Source organism: Dermacentor variabilis, unplaced genomic scaffold (assembly GCF_050947875.1).
Source record: "Dermacentor variabilis isolate Ectoservices unplaced genomic scaffold, ASM5094787v1 scaffold_12, whole genome shotgun sequence".
In the NCBI taxonomy this organism is placed as follows: Eukaryota; Metazoa; Arthropoda; class Arachnida; order Ixodida; family Ixodidae; genus Dermacentor; species Dermacentor variabilis.
In genome coordinates this window covers 3591626-3618535 of record NW_027460280.1, presented here as the reverse complement: position 1 = coordinate 3618535, position 26910 = coordinate 3591626, and positions in this window count along the sequence as shown.

Sequence of the window (26910 nt, the reverse complement as noted above, 5' to 3'; positions counted from 1 at the left end):
CGCATTTCATAGTATGTAACGAAAGAGATGCATCACGTTACAGATTAGCCACCACTATACCAGCGGTGTATGTGTATATAAAATTAGGGCAAACAAAAGTTACGCTGCCGCATCCGCTGTTTCGAACCTGCGAGCCGCGCCCGGTGTCGCATTTCATAGTATGTAACGAAAGAGATGCATCACGTTACAGATTAGCCACCACTATACCAGCGGTGTATGTGAATATAAAATTAGGGCAAACAAAAGTTACGCTGCCGCATCCGCTGGTTCGAACCTGCGAGCAGCGCCCGGTGTCGCATTTCATAGTATGTAACGAAAGAGATGCATCACGTTACAGATTAGCCACCACTATACCAGCGGTGTATGTGTATATAAAATTAGGGCAAACAAAAGTTAAGCTGCCGCATCCGCTGGTTCGAACCCACGAGCCGCGCCCGGTGTCGCATTTCATAGTATGTAACGAAAGAGATGCATCACGTTACAGATTAGCCACCACTATACCAGCGGTGTATGTGTATATAAAATTAGGGCAAACAAAAGTTAAGCTGCCGCATCCGCTGGTTCGAACCCACGAGCCGCGCCCGGTGTCGCATTTCATAGTATGTAACGAAAGAGATGCATCACGTTACAGATTAGCCACCACTATACCAGCGGTGTATGTGTATATAAAATTAGGGCAAACAAAAGTTACGCTGCCGCATCCGCTGGTTCGAACCTGCGAGCAGCGCCCGGTGTCGCATTTCATAGTATGTAACGAAAGAGATGCATCACGTTACAGATTAGCCACCACTATACCAGCGGTGTATGTGTATATAAAATTAGGGCAAACAAAAGTTACGCTGCCGCATCCGCTGTTTCGAACCTGCGAGCAGCGCCCGGTGTCGCATTTCATAGTATGTAACGAAAGAGATGCATCACGTTACAGATTAGCCACCACTATACCAGAGGTGTATGTGTGTATAAAATTAGGGCAAACAAAAGTTACGCTGCCGCATCCGCTGTTTCGAACCTGCGAGCAGCGCCCGGTGTCGCATTTTATAGTATGTAACGAAAGAGATGCATCACGTTACAGATTAGCCACCACTATACCAGAGGTGTATGTGTGTATAAAATTAGGGCAAACAAAAGTTACGCTGCCGCATCCGCTGTTTCGAACCTGCGAGCAGCGCCCGGTGTCGCATTTCATAGTATGTAACGAAAGAGATGCATCACGTTACAGATTAGCCACCACTATACCAGAGGTGTATGTGTGTATAAAATTAGGGCAAACAAAAGTTACGCTGCCGCATCCGCTGTTTCGAACCTGCGAGCAGCGCCCGGTGTCGCATTTTATAGTATGTAACGAAAGAGATGCATCACGTTACAGATTAGCCACCACTATACCAGAGGTGTATGTGTGTATAAAATTAGGGCAAACAAAAGTTACGCTGCCGCATCCGCTGTTTCGAACCTGCGAGCCGCGCCCGGTGTCGCATTTCATAGTATGTAACGAAAGAGATGCATCACGTTACAGATTAGCCACCACTATACCAGAGGTGTATGTGTGTATAAAATTAGGGCAAACAAAAGTTACGCTGCCGCATCCGCTGTTTCGAAACTGCGAGCAGCGCCCGGTGTCGCATTCTATAGTATGTAACGAAAGAGATGCATCACGTTACAGATTAGCCACCACTATACCAGAGGTGTATGTGTGTATAAAATTAGGGCAAACAAAAGTTACGCTGCCGCATCCGCTGGTTCGAACCTGCGAGCCGCGCCCGGTGTCGCATTTCATAGTATGTAACGAAAGAGATACATCACGTTACAGATTAGCCACCACTATACCAGCGGTGTATGTGTGTATAAAATTAGGGCAAACAAAAGTTACGCTGCCGCATCCGCTGTTTCGAACCTGCGAGCAGCGCCCGGTGTCGCATTTTATAATATGTAACGAAAGAGATGCATCACGTTACAGATTAGCCACCACTATACCAGAGGTGTATGTGTGTATAAAATTAGGGCAAACAAAAGTTACGCTGCCGCATCCGCTGTTTCGAACCTGCGAGCCGCGCCCGGTGTCGCATTTCATAGTATGTAACGAAAGAGATGCATCACGTTACAGATTAGCCACCACTATACCAGAGGTGTATGTGTGTATAAAATTAGGGCAAACAAAAGTTACGCTGCCGCATCCGCTGTTTCGAACCTGCGAGCAGCGCCCGGTGTCGCATTTTATAGTATGTAACGAAAGAGATGCATCACGTTACAGATTAGCCACCACTATACCAGAGGTGTATGTGTGTATAAAATTAGGGCAAATAAAAGTTACGCTGCCGCATCCGCTGGGTCGAACCTGCGAGCAGCGCCCGGTGTCGCATTTCATAGTATGTAACGAAAGAGATGCATCACGTTACAGATTAGCCACCACTATACCAGCGGTGTATGTGTATATAAAATTAGGGCAAACAAAAGTTACGCTGCCTCATCCGCTGTTTCGAACCTGCGAGCCGCGCCCGGTGTCGCATTTCATAGTATGTAACGAAAGAGATGCATCACGTTACAGATTAGCCACCACTATACCAGCGGTGTATGTGTATATAAAATTAGGGCAAACAAAAGTTACACTGCCGCATCCGCTGGTTCGAACCTGCGAGCAGCGCCCGGTGTCGCATTTCATAGTATGTAACGAAAGAGATGCATCACGTTACAGATTAGCCACCACTATACCAGCGGTGTATGTGTATATAAAATTAGGGCAAACAAAAGTTACGCTGCCGCATCCGCTGGTTCGAACCCGCGAGCCGCGCCCGGTGTCGCATTTTATAGTATATAACGAAAGAGATGCATCACGTTACAGATTAGCCACCACTATACCAGAGGTGTATGTGTGTATAAAATTAGGGCAAACAAAAGTTACGCTGCCGCATCCGCTGGTTCGAACCTGCGAGCAGCGCCCGGTGTCGCATTTCATAGTATGTAACGAAAGAGATGCATCACGTTACAGATTAGCCACCACTATACCAGCGGTGTATGTGTATATAAAATTAGGGCAAACAAAAGTTACGCTGCCGCATCCGCTGTTTCGAACCTGCGAGCAGCGCCCGGTGTCGCATTTCATAGTATGTAACGAAAGAGATGCATCACGTTACAGATTAGCCACCACTATACCAGAGGTGTATGTGTGTATAAAATTAGGGCAAACAAAAGTTACGCTGCCGCATCCGCTGTTTCGAACCTGCGAGCAGCGCCCGGTGTCGCATTTTATAGTATGTAACGAAAGAGATGCATCACGTTACAGATTAGCCACCACTATACCAGAGGTGTATGTGTGTATAAAATTAGGGCAAACAAAAGTTACGCTGCCGCATCCGCTGTTTCGAACCTGCGAGCAGCGCCCGGTGTCGCATTTCATAGTATGTAACGAAAGAGATGCATCACGTTACAGATTAGCCACCACTATACCAGAGGTGTATGTGTGTATAAAATTAGGGCAAACAAAAGTTACGCTGCCGCATCCGCTGTTTCGAACCTGCGAGCAGCGCCCGGTGTCGCATTTTATAGTATGTAACGAAAGAGATGCATCACGTTACAGATTAGCCACCACTATACCAGAGGTGTATGTGTGTATAAAATTAGGGCAAACAAAAGTTACGCTGCCGCATCCGCTGTTTCGAACCTGCGAGCCGCGCCCGGTGTCGCATTTCATAGTATGTAACGAAAGAGATGCATCACGTTACAGATTAGCCACCACTATACCAGAGGTGTATGTGTGTATAAAATTAGGGCAAACAAAAGTTACGCTGCCGCATCCGCTGTTTCGAAACTGCGAGCAGCGCCCGGTGTCGCATTCTATAGTATGTAACGAAAGAGATGCATCACGTTACAGATTAGCCACCACTATACCAGAGGTGTATGTGTGTATAAAATTAGGGCAAACAAAAGTTACGCTGCCGCATCCGCTGGTTCGAACCTGCGAGCCGCGCCCGGTGTCGCATTTCATAGTATGTAACGAAAGAGATACATCACGTTACAGATTAGCCACCACTATACCAGCGGTGTATGTGTGTATAAAATTAGGGCAAACAAAAGTTACGCTGCCGCATCCGCTGTTTCGAACCTGCGAGCAGCGCCCGGTGTCGCATTTTATAGTATGTAACGAAAGAGATGCATCACGTTACAGATTAGCCACCACTATACCAGAGGTGTATGTGTGTATAAAATTAGGGCAAACAAAAGTTACGCTGCCGCATCCGCTGTTTCGAACCTGCGAGCCGCGCCCGGTGTCGCATTTCATAGTATGTAACGAAAGAGATGCATCACGTTACAGATTAGCCACCACTATACCAGAGGTGTATGTGTGTATAAAATTAGGGCAAACAAAAGTTACGCTGCCGCATCCGCTGTTTCGAACCTGCGAGCAGCGCCCGGTGTCGCATTTTATAGTATGTAACGAAAGAGATGCATCACGTTACAGATTAGCCACCACTATACCAGAGGTGTATGTGTGTATAAAATTAGGGCAAATAAAAGTTACGCTGCCGCATCCGCTGGGTCGAACCTGCGAGCAGCGCCCGGTGTCGCATTTCATAGTATGTAACGAAAGAGATGCATCACGTTACAGATTAGCCACCACTATACCAGCGGTGTATGTGTATATAAAATTAGGGCAAACAAAAGTTACGCTGCCTCATCCGCTGTTTCGAACCTGCGAGCCGCGCCCGGTGTCGCATTTCATAGTATGTAACGAAAGAGATGCATCACGTTACAGATTAGCCACCACTATACCAGCGGTGTATGTGTATATAAAATTAGGGCAAACAAAAGTTACACTGCCGCATCCGCTGGTTCGAACCTGCGAGCAGCGCCCGGTGTCGCATTTCATAGTATGTAACGAAAGAGATGCATCACGTTACAGATTAGCCACCACTATACCAGCGGTGTATGTGTATATAAAATTAGGGCAAACAAAAGTTACGCTGCCGCATCCGCTGGTTCGAACCCGCGAGCCGCGCCCGGTGTCGCATTTTATAGTATATAACGAAAGAGATGCATCACGTTACAGATTAGCCACCACTATACCAGAGGTGTATGTGTGTATAAAATTAGGGCAAACAAAAGTTACGCTGCCGCATCCGCTGGTTCGAACCTGCGAGCAGCGCCCGGTGTCGCATTTTATAGTATATAGCGAAAGAGATGCATCACGTTACAGATTAGCCACCACTATACCAGAGGTGTATGTGTGTATAAAATTAGGGCAAACAAAAGTTACGCTGCCGCATCCGCTGGTTCGAACCTGCGAGCAGCGCCCGGTGTCGCATTTCATAGTATGTAACGAAAGAGATGCATCACGTTACAGATTAGCCACCACTATACCAGCGGTGTATGTGTATATAAAATTAGGGCAAACAAAAGTTACGCTGCCGCATCCGCTGTTTCGAACCTGCGAGCAGCGCCCGGTGTCGCATTTTATAGTATATAACGAAAGAGATGCATCACGTTACAGATTAGCCACCACTATACCAGCGGTGTATGTGTATATAAAATTAGGGCAAACAAAAGTTACGCTGCCGCATCCGCTGTTTCGAACCTGCGAGCAGCGCCCGGTGTCGCATTTTAAAGTATATAACGAAAGAGATGCATCACGTTACAGATTAGCCACCACTATACCAGAGGTGTATGTGTATATAAAATTAGGGCAAACAAAAGTTACGCTGCCGCATCCGCTGTTTCGAACCTGCGAGCAGCGCCCGGTGTCGCATTTCATAGTATGTAACGAAAGAGATGCATCACGTTACAGATTAGCCACCACTATACCAGCGGTGTATGTGTGTATAAAATTAGGGCAAACAAAAGTTACGCTGCCGCATCCGCTGTTTCGAACCTGCGAGCCGCGCCCGGTGTCGCATTTCATAGTATGTAACGAAAGAGATGCATCACGTTACAGATTAGCCACCACTATACCAGAGGTGTATGTGTGTATAAAATTAGGGCAAACAAAAGTTACGCTGCCGCATCCGCTGTTTCGAACCTGCGAGCAGCGCCCGGTGTCGCATTTCATAGTATGTAACGAAAGAGATGCATCACGTTACAGATTAGCCACCACTATACCAGAGGTGTATGTGTGTATAAAATTAGGGCAAACAAAAGTTACGCTGCCGCATCCGCTGTTTCGAACCTGCGAGCCGCGCCCGGTGTCGCATTTCATAGTATGTAACGAAAGAGATGCATCACGTTACAGATTAGCCACCACTATACCAGAGGTGTATGTGTATATAAAATTAGGGCAAACAAAAGTTACGCTGCCGCATCCGCTGTTTCGAACCTGCGAGGAGCGCCCGGTGTCGCATTTCATAGTATGTAACGAAAGAGATGCATCACGTTACAGATTAGCCACCACTATACCAGAGGTGTATGTGTGTATAAAATTAGGGCAAACAAAAGTTACGCTGCCGCATCCGCTGTTTCGAAACTGGGAGCAGCGCCCGGTGTCGCATTTCATAGTATGTAACGAAAGAGATGCATCACGTTACAGATTAGCCACCACTATACCAGAGGTGTATGTGTGTATAAAATTAGGGCAAACAAAAGTTACGATGCCGCATCCGCTGGTTCGAACCTGCGAGCCGCGCCCGGTGTCGCATTTCATAGTATGTAACGAAAGAGATACATCACGTTACAGATTAGCCTCCACTATACAAGCGGTGTATGTGTGTATAAAATTAGGGCAAACAAAAGTTACGCTGCCGCATCCGCTGTTTCGAACCTGCGAGCAGCGCCCGGTGTCGCATTTTATAGTATGTAACGAAAGAGATGCATCACGTTACAGATTAGCCACCACTATACCAGAGGTGTATGTGTGTATAAAATTAGGGCAAACAAAAGTTACGCTGCCGCATCCGCTGTTTCGAACCTGCGAGCCGCGCCCGGTGTCGCATTTCATAGTATGTAACGAAAGAGATGCATCACGTTACAGATTAGCCACCACTATACCAGAGGTGTATGTGTGTATAAAATTAGGGCAAACAAAAGTTACGCTGCCGCATCCGCTGTTTCGAACCTGCGAGCAGCGCCCGGTGTCGCATTTTATAGTATGTAACGAAAGAGATGCATCACGTTACAGATTAGCCACCACTATACCAGAGGTGTATGTGTGTATAAAATTAGGGCAAATAAAAGTTACGCTGCCGCATCCGCTGGTTCGAACCTGCGACCAGCGCCCGGTGTCGCATTTCATAGTATGTAACGAAAGAGATGCATCACGTTACAGATTAGCCACCACTATACCAGCGGTGTATGTGTATATAAAATTAGGGCAAACAAAAGTTACGCTGCCGCATCCGCTGGTTCGAACCTGCGAGCAGCGCCCGGTGTCGCATTTCATAGTATGTAACGAAAGAGATGCATCACGTTACAGATTAGCCACCACTATACCAGCGGTGTATGTGTATATAAAATTAGGGCAAACAAAAGTTACGCTGCCGCATCCGCTGTTTCGAACCTGCGAGCCGCGCCCGGTGTCGCATTTCATAGTATGTAACGAAAGAGATGCATCACGTTACAGATTAGCCACCACTATACCAGAGGTGTATTTGTGTATAAAAATAGGGCGAACAAAAGTTACGCTGCCGCATCCGCTGGTTCGAACCTGCGAGCCGCGCCCGGTGTCGCATTTCATAGTATCTAACGAAAGAGATGCATCACGTTACAGATTAGCCACCACTATACCAGCGGTGTATGTGTATATAAAATTAGGGCAAACAAAAGTTACGCTGCCGCATCCGCTGGTTCGAACCTGCGAGCCGCGCCCGGTGTCGCATTTCATAGTATGTAACGAAAGAGATGCATCACGTTACAGATTAGCCACCACTATACCAGCGGTGTATGTGTATATAAAATTAGGGCAAACAAAAGTTACGCTGCCGCATCCGCTGGTTCGAACCTGCGAGCCGCGCCCGGTGTCGCATTTCATAGTATCTAACGAAAGAGATGCATCACGTTACAGATTAGCCACCACTATACCAGCGGTGTATGTGTATATAAAATTAGGGCAAACAAAAGTTACGCTGCCGCATCCGCTGGTTCGAACCTGCGAGCAGCGCCCGGTGTCGCATTTCATAGTATGTAACGAAAGAGATGCATCACGTTACAGATTAGCCACCACTATACCAGCGGTGTATGTGTATATAAAATTAGGGCAAACAAAAGTTAAGCTGCCGCATCCGCTGGTTCGAACCCGCGAGCTGCGCCCGGTGTCGCATTTCATAGTATGTAACGAAAGAGATGCATCACGTTACAGATTAGCCACCACTATACCAGCGGTGTATGTGTATATAAAATTAGGGCAAACAAAAGTTACGCTGCCGCATCCGCTGGTTCGAACCTGCGAGCAGCGCCCGGTGTCGCATTTCATAGTATGTAACGAAAGAGATGCATCACGTTACAGATTAGCCACCACTATACCAGAGGTGTATGTGTGTATAAAATTAGGGCAAACAAAAGTTACGCTGCCGCATCCGCTGGTTCGAACCTGCGAGCAGCGCCCGGTGTCGCATTTAATAGTATGTAACGAAAGAGATGCATCACGTTACAGATTAGCCACCACTATACCAGAGGTGTATTTGTGTATAAAAATAGGGCGAACAAAAGTTACGCTGCCGCATCCGCTGGTTCGAACCTGCGAGCCGCGCCCGGTGTCGCATTTCATAGTATCTAACGAAAGAGATGCATCACGTTACAGATTAGCCACCACTATACCAGCGGTGTATGTGTATATAAAATTAGGGCAAACAAAAGTTACGCTGCCGCATCCGCTGGTTCGAACCTGCGAGCCGCGCCCGGTGTCGCATTTCATAGTATGTAACGAAAGAGATGCATCACGTTACAGATTAGCCACCACTATACCAGCGGTGTATGTGTATATAAAATTAGGGCAAACAAAAGTTACGCTGCCGCATCCGCTGGTTCGAACCTGCGAGCCGCGCCCGGTGTCGCATTTCATAGTATCTAACGAAAGAGATGCATCACGTTACAGATTAGCCACCACTATACCAGCGGTGTATGTGTATATAAAATTAGGGCAAACAAAAGTTACGCTGCCGCATCCGCTGGTTCGAACCTGCGAGCAGCGCCCGGTGTCGCATTTCATAGTATGTAACGAAAGAGATGCATCACGTTACAGATTAGCCACCACTATACCAGCGGTGTATGTGTATATAAAATTAGGGCAAACAAAAGTTAAGCTGCCGCATCCGCTGGTTCGAACCCGCGAGCTGCGCCCGGTGTCGCATTTCATAGTATGTAACGAAAGAGATGCATCACGTTACAGATTAGCCACCACTATACCAGCGGTGTATGTGTATATAAAATTAGGGCAAACAAAAGTTACGCTGCCGCATCCGCTGGTTCGAACCTGCGAGCAGCGCCCGGTGTCGCATTTCATAGTATGTAACGAAAGAGATGCATCACGTTACAGATTAGCCACCACTATACCAGAGGTGTATGTGTGTATAAAATTAGGGCAAACAAAAGTTACGCTGCCGCATCCGCTGGTTCGAACCTGCGAGCAGCGCCCGGTGTCGCATTTAATAGTATGTAACGAAAGAGATGCATCACGTTACAGATTAGCCACCAGTATACCAGAGGTGTATGTGTGTATAAAATTAGGGCAAACAAAAGTTACGCTGCCGCATCCGCTGGTTCGAACCTGTGAGCCGCGCCCGGTGTCGCATTTCATAGTATGTAACGAAAGAGATGCATCACGTTACAGATTAGCCACCACTATACCAGCGGTGTATGTGTATATAAAATTAGGGCAAACAAAAGTTACGCTGCCGCATCCGCTGGTTCGAACCTGCGAGCAGCGCCCGGTGTCGCATTTCATAGTATGTAACGAAAGAGTTGCATCAGGTTACAGATTAGCCACCACTATACCAGAGGTGTATGTGTGTATAAAATTAGGGCAAACAAAAGTTACGCTGCCGCATCCGCTGGTTCGAACCTGCGAGCAGCACCCGGTGTCGCATTTCATAGTATGTAACGAAAGAGATGCATCACGTTACAGATTAGCCACCACTATACCAGAGGTGTATGTGTGTATAAAATTAGGGCAAACAAAAGTTACGCTGCCGCATCCGCTGTTGCGAACCCGCGAGCAGCGCCCGGTGTCGCATTTCATAGTATGTAACGAAAGAGATGCATCACGTTACAGATTAGCCACCACTATACCAGCGGTGTATGTGTATATAAAATTAGGGCAAACAAAAGTTACGCTGCCGCATCCGCTGGTTCGAACCTGCGAGCAGCACCCGGAGTCGCATTTCATAGTATGTAACGAAAGAGATGCATCACGTTACAGATTAGCCACCACTATACCAGAGGTGTATGTGTGTATAAAATTAGGGCAAACAAAAGTTACGCTGCCGCATCCGCTGGTTCGAACCTGCGAGCAGCGCCCGGTGTCGCATTTTATAGTATATAACGAAAGAGATGCATCACGTTACAGATTAGCCACCACTATACCAGCGGTGTATGTGTATATAAAATTAGGGCTAACAAAAGTTACGCTGCCGCATCCGCTGTTGCGAACCCGGGAGCAGCGCCCGGTGTCGCATTTCATAGTATGTAACGAAAGAGATGCATCACGTTACAGATTAGCCACCACTATACCAGCGGTGTATGTGTATATAAAATTAGGGCAAACAAAAGTTACGCTGCCGCATCCGCTGGTTCGAACCTGCGAGCAGCGCCCGGTGTCGCATTTCATAGTATGTAACGAAAGAGATGCATCACGTTACAGATTAGCCACCACTATACCATCGGTGTATGTGTATATAAAATTAGGGCAAACAAAAGTTACGCTGCCGCATCCGCTGTTTCGAACCTGCGAGCCGCGCCCGGTGTCGCATTTCATAGTATGTAACGAAAGAGATGCATCACGTTACAGATTAGCCACCACTATACCAGAGGTGTATGTGTGTATAAAATTAGGGCAAACAAAAGTTACGCTGCCGCATCCGCTGGTTCGAACCCGCGAGCCGCGCCCGGTGTCGCATTTCATAGTATGTAACGAAAGAGATGCATCACGTTACAGATTAGCCACCACTATACCAGCGGTGTATGTGTATATAAAATTAGGGCAAACAAAAGTTAAGCTGCCGCATCCGCTGGTTCGAACCCGCGAGCTGCGCCCGGTGTCGCATTTCATAGTATGTAACGAAAGAGATGCATCACGTTACAGATTAGCCACCACTATACCAGCGGTGTATGTGTATATAAAATTAGGGCGAACAAAAGTTACGCTGCCGCATCCGCTGGTTCGAACCTGCGAGCAGCGCCCGGTGTCGCATTTCATAGTATGTAACGAAAGAGATGCATCACGTTACAGATTAGCCACCACTATACCAGAGGTGTATGTGTGTATAAAATTAGGGCAAACAAAAGTTACGCTGCCGCATCCGCTGGTTCGAACCTGCGAGCAGCGCCCGGTGTCGCATTTAATAGTATGTAACGAAAGAGATGCATCACGTTACAGATTAGCCACCACTATACCAGAGGTGTATGTGTGTATAAAATTAGGGCAAACAAAAGTTACGCTGCCGCATCCGCTGGTTCGAACCTGTGAGCCGCGCCCGGTGTCGCATTTCATAGTATGTAACGAAAGAGATGCATCACGTTACAGATTAGCCACCACTATACCAGCGGTGTATGTGTATATAAAATTAGGGCAAACAAAAGTTACGCTGCCGCATCCGCTGGTTCGAACCTGCGAGCAGCGCCCGGTGTCGCATTTCATAGTATGTAACGAAAGAGATGCATCAGGTTACAGATTAGCCACCACTATACCAGAGGTGTATGTGTGTATAAAATTAGGGCAAACAAAAGTTACGCTGCCGCATCCGCTGGTTCGAACCTGCGAGCAGCACCCGGTGTCGCATTTCATAGTATGTAACGAAAGAGATGCATCACGTTACAGATTAGCCACCACTATACCAGAGGTGTATGTGTGTATAAAATTAGGGCAAACAAAAGTTACGCTGCCGCATCCGCTGTTGCGAACCCGCGAGCAGCGCCCGGTGTCGCATTTCATAGTATGTAACGAAAGAGATGCATCACGTTACAGATTAGCCACCACTATACCAGCGGTGTATGTGTATATAAAATTAGGGCAAACAAAAGTTACGCTGCCGCATCCGCTGGTTCGAACCTGCGAGCAGCGCCCGGTGTCGCATTTCATAGTATGTAACGAAAGAGATGCATCACGTTACAGATTAGCCACCACTATACCAGAGGTGTATGTGTGTATAAAATTAGGGCAAACAAAAGTTACGCTGCCGCATCCGCTGGTTCGAACCTGCGAGCAGCACCCGGTGTCGCATTTCATAGTATGTAACGAAAGAGATGCATCACGTTACAGATTAGCCACCACTATACCAGAGGTGTATGTGTGTATAAAATTAGGGCAAACAAAAGTTACGCTGCCGCATCCGCTGGTTCGAACCTGCGAGCAGCGCCCGGTGTCGCATTTTATAGTATATAACGAAAGAGATGCATCACGTTACAGATTAGCCACCACTATACCAGCGGTGTATGTGTATATAAAATTAGGGCTAACAAAAGTTACGCTGCCGCATCCGCTGTTGCGAACCCGCGAGCAGCGCCCGGTGTCGCATTTCATAGTATGTAACGAAAGAGATGCATCACGTTACAGATTAGCCACCACTATACCAGCGGTGTATGTGTATATAAAATTAGGGCAAACAAAAGTTACGCTGCCGCATCCGCTGGTTCGAACCTGCGAGCAGCGCCCGGTGTCGCATTTCATAGTATGTAACGAAAGAGATGCATCACGTTACAGATTAGCCACCACTATACCAGCGGTGTATGTGTATATAAAATTAGGGCAAACAAAAGTTACGCTGCCGCATCCGCTGTTTCGAACCTGCGAGCCGCGCCCGGTGTCGCATTTCATAGTATGTAACGAAAGAGATGCATCACGTTACAGATTAGCCACCACTATACCAGAGGTGTATGTGTGTATAAAATTAGGGCAAACAAAAGTTACGCTGCCGCATCCGCTGGTTCGAACCCGCGAGCCGCGCCCGGTGTCGCATTTCATAGTATGTAACGAAAGAGATGCATCACGTTACAGATTAGCCACCACTATACCAGAGGTGTATGTGTATATAAAATTAGGGCAAACAAAAGTTACGCTGCCGCATCCGCTGTTTCGAACCCGCGAGCAGCGCCCGGTGTCGCATTTCATAGTATGTAACGAAAGAGATGCATCACGTTACAGATTAGCCACCACTATACCAGCGGTGTATGTGTATATAAAATTAGGGCAAACAAAAGTTACGCTGCCGCATCCGCTGGTTCGAACCCGCGAGCCGCGCCCGGTGTCGCATTTCATAGTATGTAACGAAAGAGATGCATCAGGTTACAGATTAGCCACCACTATACCAGAGGTGTATGTGTGTATAAAATTAGGGCAAACAAAAGTAACGCTGCCGCATCCGCTGGTTCGAACCTGCGAGCAGCGCCCGGTGTCGCATTTCATAGTATGTAACGAAAGAGATGCATCAGGTTACAGATTAGCCACCACTATACCAGAGGTGTATGTGTGTATAAAATTAGGGCAAACAAAAGTTACGCTGCCGCATCCGCTGGTTCGAACCTGCGAGCCGCGCCCGGTGTCGCATTTCATAGTATCTAACGAAAGAGATGCATCACGTTACAGATCTGCCACCACTATACCAGCGGTGTATGTGTATATAAAATTAGGGCAAACAAAAGTTACGCTGCCGCATCCGCTGGTTCGAACCTGCGAGCCGCGCCCGGTGTCGCATTTCATAGTATGTAACGAAAGAGATGCATCACGTTACAGATTAGCCACCACTATACCAGCGGTGTATGTGTATATAAAATTAGGGCAAACAAAAGTTACGCTGCCGCATCCGCTGGTTCGAACCTGCGAGCCGCGCCCGGTGTCGCATTTCATAGTATCTAACGAAAGAGATGCATCACGTTACAGATTAGCCACCACTATACCAGCGGTGTATGTGTATATAAAATTAGGCCAAACAAAAGTTACGCTGCCGCATCCGCTGTTTCGAACCTGCGAGCCGAGCCCGGTGTCGCATTTCATAGTATGTAACGAAAGAGATGCATAACGTTACAGTTTAGCCACCACTATACCAGCGGTGTATGTGTGTATAAATTTAGGGCAATCAAAAGTTACGCTGCCGCATCCGCTGGTTCGAACCTGCGAGCCGCGCCCGGTGTCGCATTTCATAGTATGTAACGAAAGAGATGCATAACGTTACAGTTTAGCCACCACAATACCAGCGGTGTATGTGTATATAAAATTAGGGCAAACAAAAGTTACGCTGCCGCATCCGCTGGTTCGAACCTGCGAGCAGCGCCCGGTGTCGCATTTCATAGTATGTAACGAAAGAGATGCATCAGGTTACAGATTAGCCACCACTATACCAGAGGTGTATGTGTGTATAAAATTAGGGCAAACAAAAGTTACGCTGCCGCATCCGCTGGTTCGAACCTGCGAGCAGCACCCGGTGTCGCATTTCATAGTATGTAACGAAAGAGATGCATCACGTTACAGATTAGCCACCACTATACCAGAGGTGTATGTGTGTATAAAATTAGGGCAAACAAAAGTTACGCTGCCGCATCCGCTGTTGCGAACCCGCGAGCAGCGCCCGGTGTCGCATTTCATAGTATGTAACGAAAGAGATGCATCACGTTACAGATTAGCCACCACTATACCAGCGGTGTATGTGTATATAAAATTAGGGCAAACAAAAGTTACGCTGCCGCATCCGCTGGTTCGAACCTGCGAGCAGCGCCCGGTGTCGCATTTCATAGTATGTAACGAAAGAGATGCATCACGTTACAGATTAGCCACCACTATACCAGAGGTGTATGTGTGTATAAAATTAGGGCAAACAAAAGTTACGCTGCCGCATCCGCTGGTTCGAACCTGCGAGCAGCACCCGGTGTCGCATTTCATAGTATGTAACGAAAGAGATGCATCACGTTACAGATTAGCCACCACTATACCAGAGGTGTATGTGTGTATAAAATTAGGGCAAACAAAAGTTACGCTGCCGCATCCGCTGGTTCGAACCTGCGAGCAGCGCCCGGTGTCGCATTTTATAGTATATAACGAAAGAGATGCATCACGTTACAGATTAGCCACCACTATACCAGCGGTGTATGTGTATATAAAATTAGGGCTAACAAAAGTTACGCTGCCGCATCCGCTGTTGCGAACCCGCGAGCAGCGCCCGGTGTCGCATTTCATAGTATGTAACGAAAGAGATGCATCACGTTACAGATTAGCCACCACTATACCAGCGGTGTATGTGTATATAAAATTAGGGCAAACAAAAGTTACGCTGCCGCATCCGCTGGTTCGAACCTGCGAGCAGCGCCCGGTGTCGCATTTCATAGTATGTAACGAAAGAGATGCATCACGTTACAGATTAGCCACCACTATACCAGCGGTGTATGTGTATATAAAATTAGGGCAAACAAAAGTTACGCTGCCGCATCCGCTGTTTCGAACCCGCGAGCCGCGCCCGGTGTCGCATTTCATAGTATGTAACGAAAGAGATGCATCACGTTACAGATTAGCCACCACTATACCAGAGGTGTATGTGTGTATAAAATTAGGGCAAACAAAAGTAACGCTGCCGCATCCGCTGGTTCGAACCTGCGAGCCGCGCCCGGTGTCGCATTTCATAGTATGTAACGAAAGAGATGCATCAGGTTACAGATTAGCCACCACTATACCAGAGGTGTATGTGTGTATAAAATTAGGGCAAACAAAAGTTACGCTGCCGCATCCGCTGGTTCGAACCTGCGAGCCGCGCCCGGTGTCGCATTTCATAGTATGTAACGAAAGAGATGCATCAGGTTACAGATTAGCCACCACTATACCAGAGGTGTATGTGTGTATAAAATTAGGGCAAACAAAAGTTACGCTGCCGCATCCGCTGGTTCGAACCTGCGAGCAGCACCCGGTGTCGCATTTCATAGTATGTAACGAAAGAGATGCATCACGTTACAGATTAGCCACCACTATACCAGAGGTGTATGTGTGTATAAAATTAGGGCAAACAAAAGTTACGCTGCCGCATCCGCTGTTGCGAACCCGCGAGCAGCGCCCGGTGTCGCATTTCATAGTATGTAACGAAAGAGATGCATCACGTTACAGATTAGCCACCACTATACCAGCGGTGTATGTGTATATAAAATTAGGGCAAACAAAAGTTACGCTGCCGCATCCGCTGTTTCGAACCTGCGAGCCGAGCCCGGTGTCGCATTTCATAGTATGTAACGAAAGAGATGCATAACGTTACAGTTTAGCCACCACTATACCAGCGGTGTATGTGTGTATAAATTTAGGGCAATCAAAAGTTACGCTGCCGCATCCGCTGGTTCGAACCTGCGAGCCGCGCCCGGTGTCGCATTTCATAGTATGTAACGAAAGAGATGCATAACGTTACAGTTTAGCCACCACTATACCAGCGGTGTATGTGTGTATAAAATTAGGGCAAACAAAAGTTACGCTGCCGCATCCGCTGTTTCGAACCTGCGAGCCGCGCCCGGTGTCGCATTTCATAGTATGTAACGAAAGAGATGCATAACGTTACAGTTTAGCCACCACAATACCAGCGGTGTATGTGTGTATAAAATTAGGGCAAACAAAAGTTACGCTGCCGCATCCGCTGTTTCGAACCTGCGAGCCGCGCCCGGTGTTGCATTTCATAGTATGTAACGAAAGAGATGCATAACGTTACAGTTTAGCCACGGCTATACCAGCGGTGTATGTGTGTATAAATTTAGGGCAATCAAAAGTTACGCTGCCGCATCCGCTGTTTCGAACCTGCGAGCCGCGCCCGGTGTCGCATTTCATAGTATGTAACGAAAGAGATGCATAACGTTACAGTTTAGCCACCACTATACCAGCGGTGTATGTGAGTATAAAATTAGGGCAAACAAAAGTTACGCTGCGGCATCCGCTGGGTCGAACCTGCGAGCCGCGCCCGGTGTCGCATTTCATAGTATGTAACGAAAGAGATGCATAACGTTACAGTTTAGCCACGGCTATACCAGCGGTGTATGTGTGTATAAAATTAGGGCAAACAAAAGTTACGCTGCCGCATCCGCTGTTTCGAACCTGCGAGCCGCGCCCGGTGTCGCATTTCATAGTATGTAACGAAAGAGATGCATCACGTTACAGTTTAGCCACCACTATACCAGCGGTGTATGTGAGTATAAAATTAGGGCAAACAAAAGTTACGCTGCCGCATCCGCTGTTTCGAACCTGCGAGCCGCGCCCGGTGTCGCATTTTATAGTATGTAACGAAAGAGATGCATAACGTTACAGTTTAGCCACCACTATACCAGCGGTGTATGTGTGTATAAATTTAGGGCAATCAAAAGTTACGCTGCCGCATCCGCTGTTTCGAACCTGCGAGCCGCGCCCGGTGTCGCATTTCATAGTATGTAACGAAAGAGATGCATAACGTTACAGTTTAGCCACCACTATACCAGCGGTGTATGTGTGTATAAAATTAGGGCAAACAAAAGTTACGCTGCCGCATCCGCTGTTTCGAACCTGCGAGCCGCGCCCGGTGTCGCATTTTATAGTATGTAACGAAAGAGATGCATCACGTTACAGTTTAGCCACCACTATACCAGCGGTGTATGTGTGTATAAATTTAGGGCAAACAAAAGTTACGCTGCCGCATCAGCTGTTTCGAACCTGCGAGCCGCGCCCGGTGTCGCATTTCATAGTATGTAACGAAAGAGATGCATAACGTTACAGTTTAGCCACCACTATACCAGCGGTGTATGTGTGTATAAATTTAGGGCAATCAAAAGTTACGCTGCCGCATCCGCTGTTTCGAACCTGCGAGCCGCGCCCGGTGTCGCATTTCATAGTATGTAACGAAAGAGATGCATAACGTTACAGTTTAGCCACCACTATACCAGCGGTGTATGTGTGTATAAATTTAGGGCAATCAAAAGTTACGCTGCCGCATCCGCTGTTTCGAACCTGCGAGCCGCGCCCGGTGTCGCATTTCATAGTATGTAACGAAAGAGATGAATCAGGTTACAGTTTAGCCACGGCTATACCAGCGGTGTATGTGTGTTTAAAATTAGGGCAAACAAAAGTTACGCTGCCGCATCCGCTGTTTCGAACCTGCGAGCCGCGCCCGGTGTCGCATTCCATAGTATGTAACGAAATAGATGCATGACTTTACAGTTTAGCCACCACTATACCAGCGGTGTATGTGTGTATAAAATTAGGGCAAACAAAAGTTACGCTGCCGCATCCGCTGGTTCGAACCTGCGAGCCGCGCCCGGTCTCGCATTTCATAGTATGTAACGAAAGAGATGCATAACGTTACAGTTTAGCCACCACTATACCAGCGGTGTATGTGTGTATAAAATTAGGGCAAACAAAAGTTACGCTGCCGCATCCGCTGTTTCGAACCTGCGAGCCGCGCCCGGTGTCGCATTTCATAGTATGTAACGAAAGAGATGCATAACGTTACAGTTTAGCCACCACTATACCAGCGGTGTATGTGTGTATAAATTTAGGGCAATCAAAAGTTACGCTGCCGCATCCGCTGGTTCGAACCTGCGAGCCGCGCCCGGTGTCGCATTTCATAGTATGTAACGAAAGAGATGAATCAGGTTACAGTTTAGCCACGGCTATACCAGCGGTGTATGTGTGTTTAAAATTAGGGCAAACAAAAGTTACGCTGCCGCATCCGCTGTTTCGAACCTGCGAGCCGCGCCCGGTGTCGCATTCCATAGTATGTAACGAAATAGATGCATGACGTTACAGTTTAGCCACCACTATACCAGCGGTGTATGAGCGTATAAAATTAGGGCAAACAAAAGTTACGCTGCCGCATCCGCTGTTTCGAACCTGCGAGCCGCGCCCGGTGTCGCATTTCATATTATGTAACGAAATAGATGCATGACGTTACAGTTTAGCCACCACTATACCAGCGGTGTATGAGCGTATAAAATTAGGGCAAACAAAAGTTACGCTGCCGCATCCGCTGTTTCGAACCTGCGAGCCGCGCCCGGTGTCGCATTCCATAGTATGTAACGAAATAGATGCATGACGTTACAGTTTAGCCACCACTATACCAGCGGTGTATGAGCGTATAAAATTAGGGCAAACAAAAGTTACGCTGCCGCATCCGCTGTTTCGAACCTGCGAGCCGCGCCCGGTGTCGCATTTCATATTATGTAACGAAATAGATGCATGACGTTACAGTTTAGCCACCACTATACCAGCGGTGTATGTGTGTATAAATTAAGGGCAATCAAGAGTTACGCTGCCGCATCCGCTGGTTCGAACCTGCGAGCCGCGCCCGGTGTCGCATTTCATAGTATGTAACGAAATAGATGCATGACGTTACAGTTTAGCCACCACTATACCAGCGGTGTATGTGTGTATAAATTAAGGGCAATCAAGAGTTACGCTGCCGCATCCGCTGGTTCGAACCTGCGAGCCGCGCCCGGTGTCGCATTCCATAGTATGTAACGAAATAGATGCATGACGTTACAGTTTAGCCACCACTATACCAGCGGTGTATGAGCGTATAAAATTAGGGCAAACAAAAGTTACGCTGCCGCATCCGCTGTTTCGAACCTGCGAGCCGCGCCCGGTGTCGCATTTTATAGTATGTAACGAAAGAGATGCATAAAGTTACAGTTTAGCCACCACTATACCAGCGGTGTATGTGTGTATAAATTAAGGGCAATCAAGAGTTACGCTGCCGCATCCGCTGGTTCGAACCTGCGAGCCGCGCCCGGTGTCGCATTTCATAGTATGTAACGAAAGAGATGCATAACGTTACAGTTTAGCCACCACTATACCAGCGGTGTATGTGTGTATAAATTTAGGGCAATCAAAAGTTACGCTGCCGCATGCGCTGGTTCGAACCTGCGAGCCGCGCCCGGTGTCGCATTTCATAGTATGTAACGAAAGAGATGCATAACGTTACAGTTTAGCCACCACTATACCAGCGGTGTATGTGTGTATAAATTTAGGGCAATCAAAAGTTACGCTGCCGCATCCGCTGGTTCGAACCTGCGAGCCGCGCCCGGTGTCGCATTTCATAGTATGTAACGAAATAGATGCATGACGTTACAGTTTAGCCACCACTATACCAGCGGTGTATGTGTGTATAAATTTAGGGCAATCAAAAGTTACGCTGCCGCATCCGCTGGTTCGAACCTGCGAGCCGCGCCCGGTGTCGCATTTCATAGTATGTAACGAAAGAGATGCATAACGTTACAGTTTAGCCACCACTATACCAGCGGTGTATGTGCGTATAAATTTAGGGCAATCAAAAGTTACGCTGCCGCATCCGCTGTTTCGAACCTGCGAGCCGCGCCCGGTGTCGCATTTCATAGTATGTAACGAAAGAGATGCATAACGTTACAGTTTAGCCACCACTATACCAGCGGTGTATGTGTGTATAAATTTAGGGCAATCAAAAGTTACGCTGCCGCATCCGCTGGTTCGAACCTGCGAGCCGCGCCCGGTGTCGCATTTCATAGTATGTAACGAAAGAGATGCATAACGTTACAGTTTAGCCACGGCTATACCAGCGGTGTATGTGTGTATAAATTTAGGGCAATCAAAAGTTACGCTGCCGCATCCGCTGTTTCGAACCTGCGAGCCGCGCCCGGTGTCGCATTTCATAGTATGTAACGAAAGAGATGCATAACGTTACAGTTTAGCCACGGCTATACCAGCGGTGTATGTGTGTATAAATTTAGGGCAATCAAAAGTTACGCTGCCGCATCCGCTGGTTCGAACCTGCGAGCCGCGCCCGGTGTCGCATTTCATAGTATGTAACGAAAGAGATGCATAACGTTACAGTTTAGCCACCACTATACCAGCGGTGTATGTGTGTATAAAATTAGGGCAATCAAAAGTTACGCTGCCGCATCCGCTGTTTCGAACCTGCGAGCCGCGCCCGGTGTCGCATTTCATAGTATGTAACGAAAGAGATGCATAACGTTACAGTTTAGCCACCACTATACCAGCGGTGTATGTGTGTATAAATTTAGGGCAATCAAAAGTTACGCTGCCGCATCCGCTGGTTCGAACCTGCGAGCCGCGCCCGGTGTCGCATTTCATAGTATGTAACGAAAGAGATGCATAACGTTACAGTTTAGCCACGGCTATACCAGCGGTGTATGTGTGTATAAATTTAGGGCAAACAAAAGTTACGCTGCCGCATCCGCTGTTTCGAACCTGCGAGCCGCGCCCGGTGTCGCATTTCATAGTATGTAACGAAAGAGATGCATAACGTTACAGTTTAGCCACGGCTATACCAGCGGTGTATGTGTGTATAAATTTAGGGCAATCAAAAGTTACGCTGCCGCATCCGCTGTTTCGAACCTGCGAGCCGCGCCCGGTGTCGCATTTCATAGTATGTAACGAAAGAGATGCATAACGTTACAGTTTAGCCACCACTATACCAGCGGTGTATGTGTGTATAAAATTAGGGCAAACAAAAGTTACGCTGCCGCATCCGCTGTTTCGAACCTGCGAGCCGCGCCCGGTGTCGCATTTCATAGTATGTAACGAAAGAGATGCATAACGTTACAGTTTAGCCACCACTATACCAGCGGTGTATGTGTGTATAAAATTAGGGCAAACAAAAGTTACGCTGCCGCATCCGCTGTTTCGAACCTGCGAGCCGCGCCCGGTGTCCCATTTCATAGTATGTAACGAAAGAGATGCATAACGTTACAGTTTAGCCACGGCTATACCAGCGGTGTATGTGTGTATAAATTTAGGGCAATCAAAAGTTACGCAGCCGCATCCGCTGGTTCGAACCTGCGAGCCGCGCCCGGTGTCGCATTTCATAGTATCTAACGAAAGAGATGCATAACGTTACAGTTTAGCCACCACTATACCAGCGGTGTATGTGTGTATAAAATTAGCGCAAACAAAAGTTACGCTGCCGCATCCGCTGTTACGAACCTGCGAGCCGCGCCCGGTGTCGCATTTCATAGTATGTAACGAAAGAGATGCATAACGTTACAGTTTAGCCACCACTATACCAGCGGTGTATGTGTGTATAAATTTAGGGCAATCAAAAGTTACGCTGCCGCATGCGCTGGTTCGAACCTGCGAGCCGCGCCCGGTGTCGCATTTCATAGTATGTAACGAAAGAGATGCATAACGTTACAGTTTAGCCACCACTATACCAGCGGTGTATGTGTGTATAAATTTAGGGCAATCAAAAGTTACGCTGCCGCATCCGCTGGTTCGAACCTGCGAGCCGCGCCCGGTGTCGCATTTCATAGTATGTAACGAAATAGATGCATGACGTTACAGTTTAGCCACCACTATACCAGCGGTGTATGTGTGTATAAATTTAGGGCAATCAAAAGTTACGCTGCCGCATCCGCTGGTTCGAACCTGCGAGCCGCGCCCGGTGTCGCATTTCATAGTATGTAACGAAAGAGATGCATAACGTTACAGTTTAGCCACCACTATACCAGCGGTGTATGTGTGTATAAATTTAGGGCAATCAAAAGTTACGCTGCCGCATCCGCTGTTTCGAACCTGCGAGCCGCGCCCGGTGTCGCATTTCATAGTATGTAACGAAAGAGATGCATAACGTTACAGTTTAGCCACCACTATACCAGCGGTGTATGTGTGTATAAATTTAGGGCAATCAAAAGTTACGCTGCCGCATCCGCTGGTTCGAACCTGCGAGCCGCGCCCGGTGTCGCATTTCATAGTATGTAACGAAAGAGATGCATAACGTTACAGTTTAGCCACGGCTATACCAGCGGTGTATGTGTGTATAAATTTAGGGCAATCAAAAGTTACGCTGCCGCATCCGCTGTTTCGAACCTGCGAGCCGCGCCCGGTGTCGCATTTCCTAGTATGTAACGAAAGAGATGCATAACGTTACAGTTTAGCCACGGCTATACCAGCGGTGTATGTGTGTATAAATTTAGGGCAATCAAAAGTTACGCTGCCGCATCCGCTGGTTCGAACCTGCGAGCCGCGCCCGGTGTCGCATTTCATAGTATGTAACGAAAGAGATGCATAACGTTACAGTTTAGCCACCACTATACCAGCGGTGTATGTGTGTATAAATTTAGGGCAATCAAAAGTTACGCTGCCGCATCCGCTGTTTCGAACCTGCGAGCCGCGCCCGGTGTCGCATTTCATAGTATGTAACGAAAGAGATGCATAACGTTACAGTTTAGCCACGGCTATACCAGCGGTGTATGTGTGTATAAATTTAGGGCAATCAAAAGTTACGCTGCCGCATCCGCTGGTTCGAACCTGCGAGCCGCGCCCGGTGTCGCATTTCATAGTATGTAACGAAAGAGATGCATGACGTTACAGTTTAGCCACCACTATACCAGCGGTGTATGTGTGTATAAAATTAGGGCAATCAAAAGTTACGCTGCCGCATCCGCTGGTTCGAACCTGCGAGCCGCGCCCGGTGTCGCATTTCATAGTATGTAACGAAAGAGATGCATAACGTTACAGTTTAGCCACCACTATACCAGCGGTGTATGTGTGTATAAAATTAGGGCAAACAAAAGTTACGCTGCCGCATCCGCTGTTTCGAACCTGCGAGCCGCGCCCGGTGTCGCATTTCATAGTATGTAACGAAAGAGATGCATAACGTTACAGTTTAGCCACGGCTATACCAGCGGTGTATGTGTGTATAAATTTAGGGCAATCAAAAGTTACGCAGCCGCATCCGCTGGTTCGAACCTGCGAGCCGCGCCCGGTGTCGCATTTCATAGTATCTAACGAAAGAGATGCATAACGTTACAGTTTAGCCACCACTATACCAGCGGTGTATGTGTGTATAAAATTAGGGCAAACAAAAGTTACGCTGCCGCATCCGCTGTTACGAACCTGCGAGCCGCGCCCGGTGTCGCATTTCATAGTATGTAACGAAAGAGATGCATAACGTTACAGTTTAGCCACCACTATACCAGCGGTGTATGTGTGTATAAAATTAGGGCAAACAAAAGTTACGCTGCCGCATCCGCTGGTTCGAACCTGCGAGCCGCGCCCGGTGTCGCATTTCATAGTATGTAACGAAAGAGATGAATCAGGTTACAGTTTAGCCACGGCTATACCAGCGGTGTATGTGTGTTTAAAATTAGGGCAAACAAAAGTTACGCTGCCGCATCCGCTGTTTCGAACCTGCGAGCCGCGCCCGGTGTCGCATTTCATAGTATGTAACGAAATAGATGCATGACGTTACAGTTTAGCCACCACTATACCAGCGGTGTATGTGTGTATAAAATTAGGGCAAACAAAAGTTACGCTGCCGCATCCGCTGTTACGAACCTGCGAGCCGCGCCCGGTGTCGCATTTCATAGTATGTAACGAAAGAGATGCATAACGTTACAGTTTAGCCACCACTATACCAGCGGTGTATGTGTGTTTAAAATTAGGGCAAACAAAAGTTACGCTGCCGCATCCGCTGGTTCGAACCTGCGAGCCGCGCCCGGTGTCGCATTTCATAGTATGTAACGAAAGAGATGAATCAGGTTACAGTTTAGCCACCACTATACCAGCGGTGTATGTGTGTATAAAATTAGGGCAAACAAAAGTTACGCTGCCGCATCCGCTGTTTCGAACCTGCGAGCCGCGCCCGGTGTCGCATTTCATAGTATGTAACGAAATAGATGCATGACGTTACAGTTTAGCCACCACTATACCAGCGGTGTATGTGTGTATAAAATTAGGGCAAACAAAAGTTACGCTGCCGCATCCGCTGTTACGAACCTGCGAGCCGCGCCCGGTGTCGCATTTCATAGTATGTAACGAAATAGATGCATGACGTTACAGTTTAGCCACCACTATACCAGCGGTGTATGTGAGTATAAAATTAGGGCAAACAAAAGTTACGCTGCCGCATCCGCTGGTTCGAACCTGCGAGCCGCGCCCGGTGTCGCATTTCATAGTATGTAACGAAAGAGATGCATAACGTTACAGTTTAGCCACCACTATACCAGCGGTGTATGTGTGTATAAAATTAGGGCAAACAAAAGTTACGCTGCCGCATCCGCTGTTTCGAACCTGCGAGCCGCGCCCGGTGTCGCATTTCATAGTATGTAACGAAAGAGATGCATAACGTTACAGTTTAGCCACGGCTATACCAGCGGTGTATGTGTGTATAAATTTAGGGCAATCAAAAGTTACGCAGCCGCATCCGCTGGTTCGAACCTGCGAGCCGCGCCCGGTGTCGCATTTCATAGTATCTAACGAAAGAGATGCATAACGTTACAGTTTAGCCACCACTATACCAGCGGTGTATGTGTGTATAAAATTAGGGCAAACAAAAGTTACGCTGCCGCATCCGCTGTTACGAACCTGCGAGCCGCGCCCGGTGTCGCATTTCATAGTATGTAACGAAAGAGATGCATAACGTTACAGTTTAGCCACCACTATACCAGCGGTGTATGTGTGTTTAAAATTAGGGCAAACAAAAGTTACGCTGCCGCATCCGCTGGTTCGAACCTGCGAGCCGCGCCCGGTGTCGCATTTCATAGTATGTAACGAAAGAGATGAATCAGGTTACAGTTTAGCCACCACTATACCAGCGGTGTATGTGTGTATAAAATTAGGGCAAACAAAAGTTACGCTGCCGCATCCGCTGTTTCGAACCTGCGAGCCGCGCCCGGTGTCGCATTTCATAGTATGTAACGAAAGAGATGCATGACGTTACAGTTTAGCCACCACTATACCAGCGGTGTATGTGAGTATAAAATTAGGGCAAACAAAAGTTACGCTGCGGCATCCGCTGGGTCGAACCTGCGAGCCGCGCCCGGTGTCGCATTTCATAGTATGTAACGAAAGAGATGCATAACGTTACAGTTTAGCCACGGCTATACCAGCGGTGTATGTGTGTATAAAATTAGGGCAAACAAAAGTTACGCTGCCGCATCCGCTGTTTCGAACCTGCGAGCCGCGCCCGGTGTCGCATTTCATAGTATGTAACGAAAGAGATGCATCACGTTACAGTTTAGCCACCACTATACCAGCGGTGTATGTGAGTATAAAATTAGGGCAAACAAAAGTTACGCTGCCGCATCCGCTGTTTCGAACCTGCGAGCCGCGCCCGGTGTCGCATTTCATAGTATGTAACGAAAGAGATGAATCAGGTTACAGTTTAGCCACGGCTATACCAGCGGTGTATGTGTGTTTAAAATTAGGGCAAACAAAAGTTACGCTGCCGCATCCGCTGTTTCGAACCTGCGAGCCGCGCCCGGTGTCGCATTTCATAGTATGTAACGAAATAGATGCATGACGTTACAGTTTAGCCACCACTATACCAGCGGTGTATGTGAGTATAAAATTAGGGCAAACAAAAGTTACGCTGCCGCATCCGCTGTTTCGAACCTGCGAGCCGCGCCCGGTGTCGCATTTCATAGTATGTAACGAAAGAGATGCATCACGTTACAGTTTAGCCACCACTATACCAGCGGTGTATGTGAGTATAAAATTAGGGCAAACAAAAGTTACGCTGCCGCATCCGCTGTTTCGAACCTGCGAGCCGCGCCCGGTGTCGCATTTCATAGTATGTAACGAAAGAGATGAATCAGGTTACAGTTTAGCCACGGCTATACCAGCGGTGTATGTGAGTATAAAATTAGGGCAAACAAAAGTTACGCTGCCGCATCCGCTGTTTCGAACCTGCGAGCCGCGCCCGGTGTCGCATTTCATAGTATGTAACGAAATAGATGCATGACGTTACAGTTTAGCCACGGCTATACCAGCGGTGTATGTGTGTTTAAAATTAGGGCAAACAAAAGTTACGCTGCCGCATCCGCTGTTTCGAACCTGCGAGCCGCGCCCGGTGTCGCATTTCA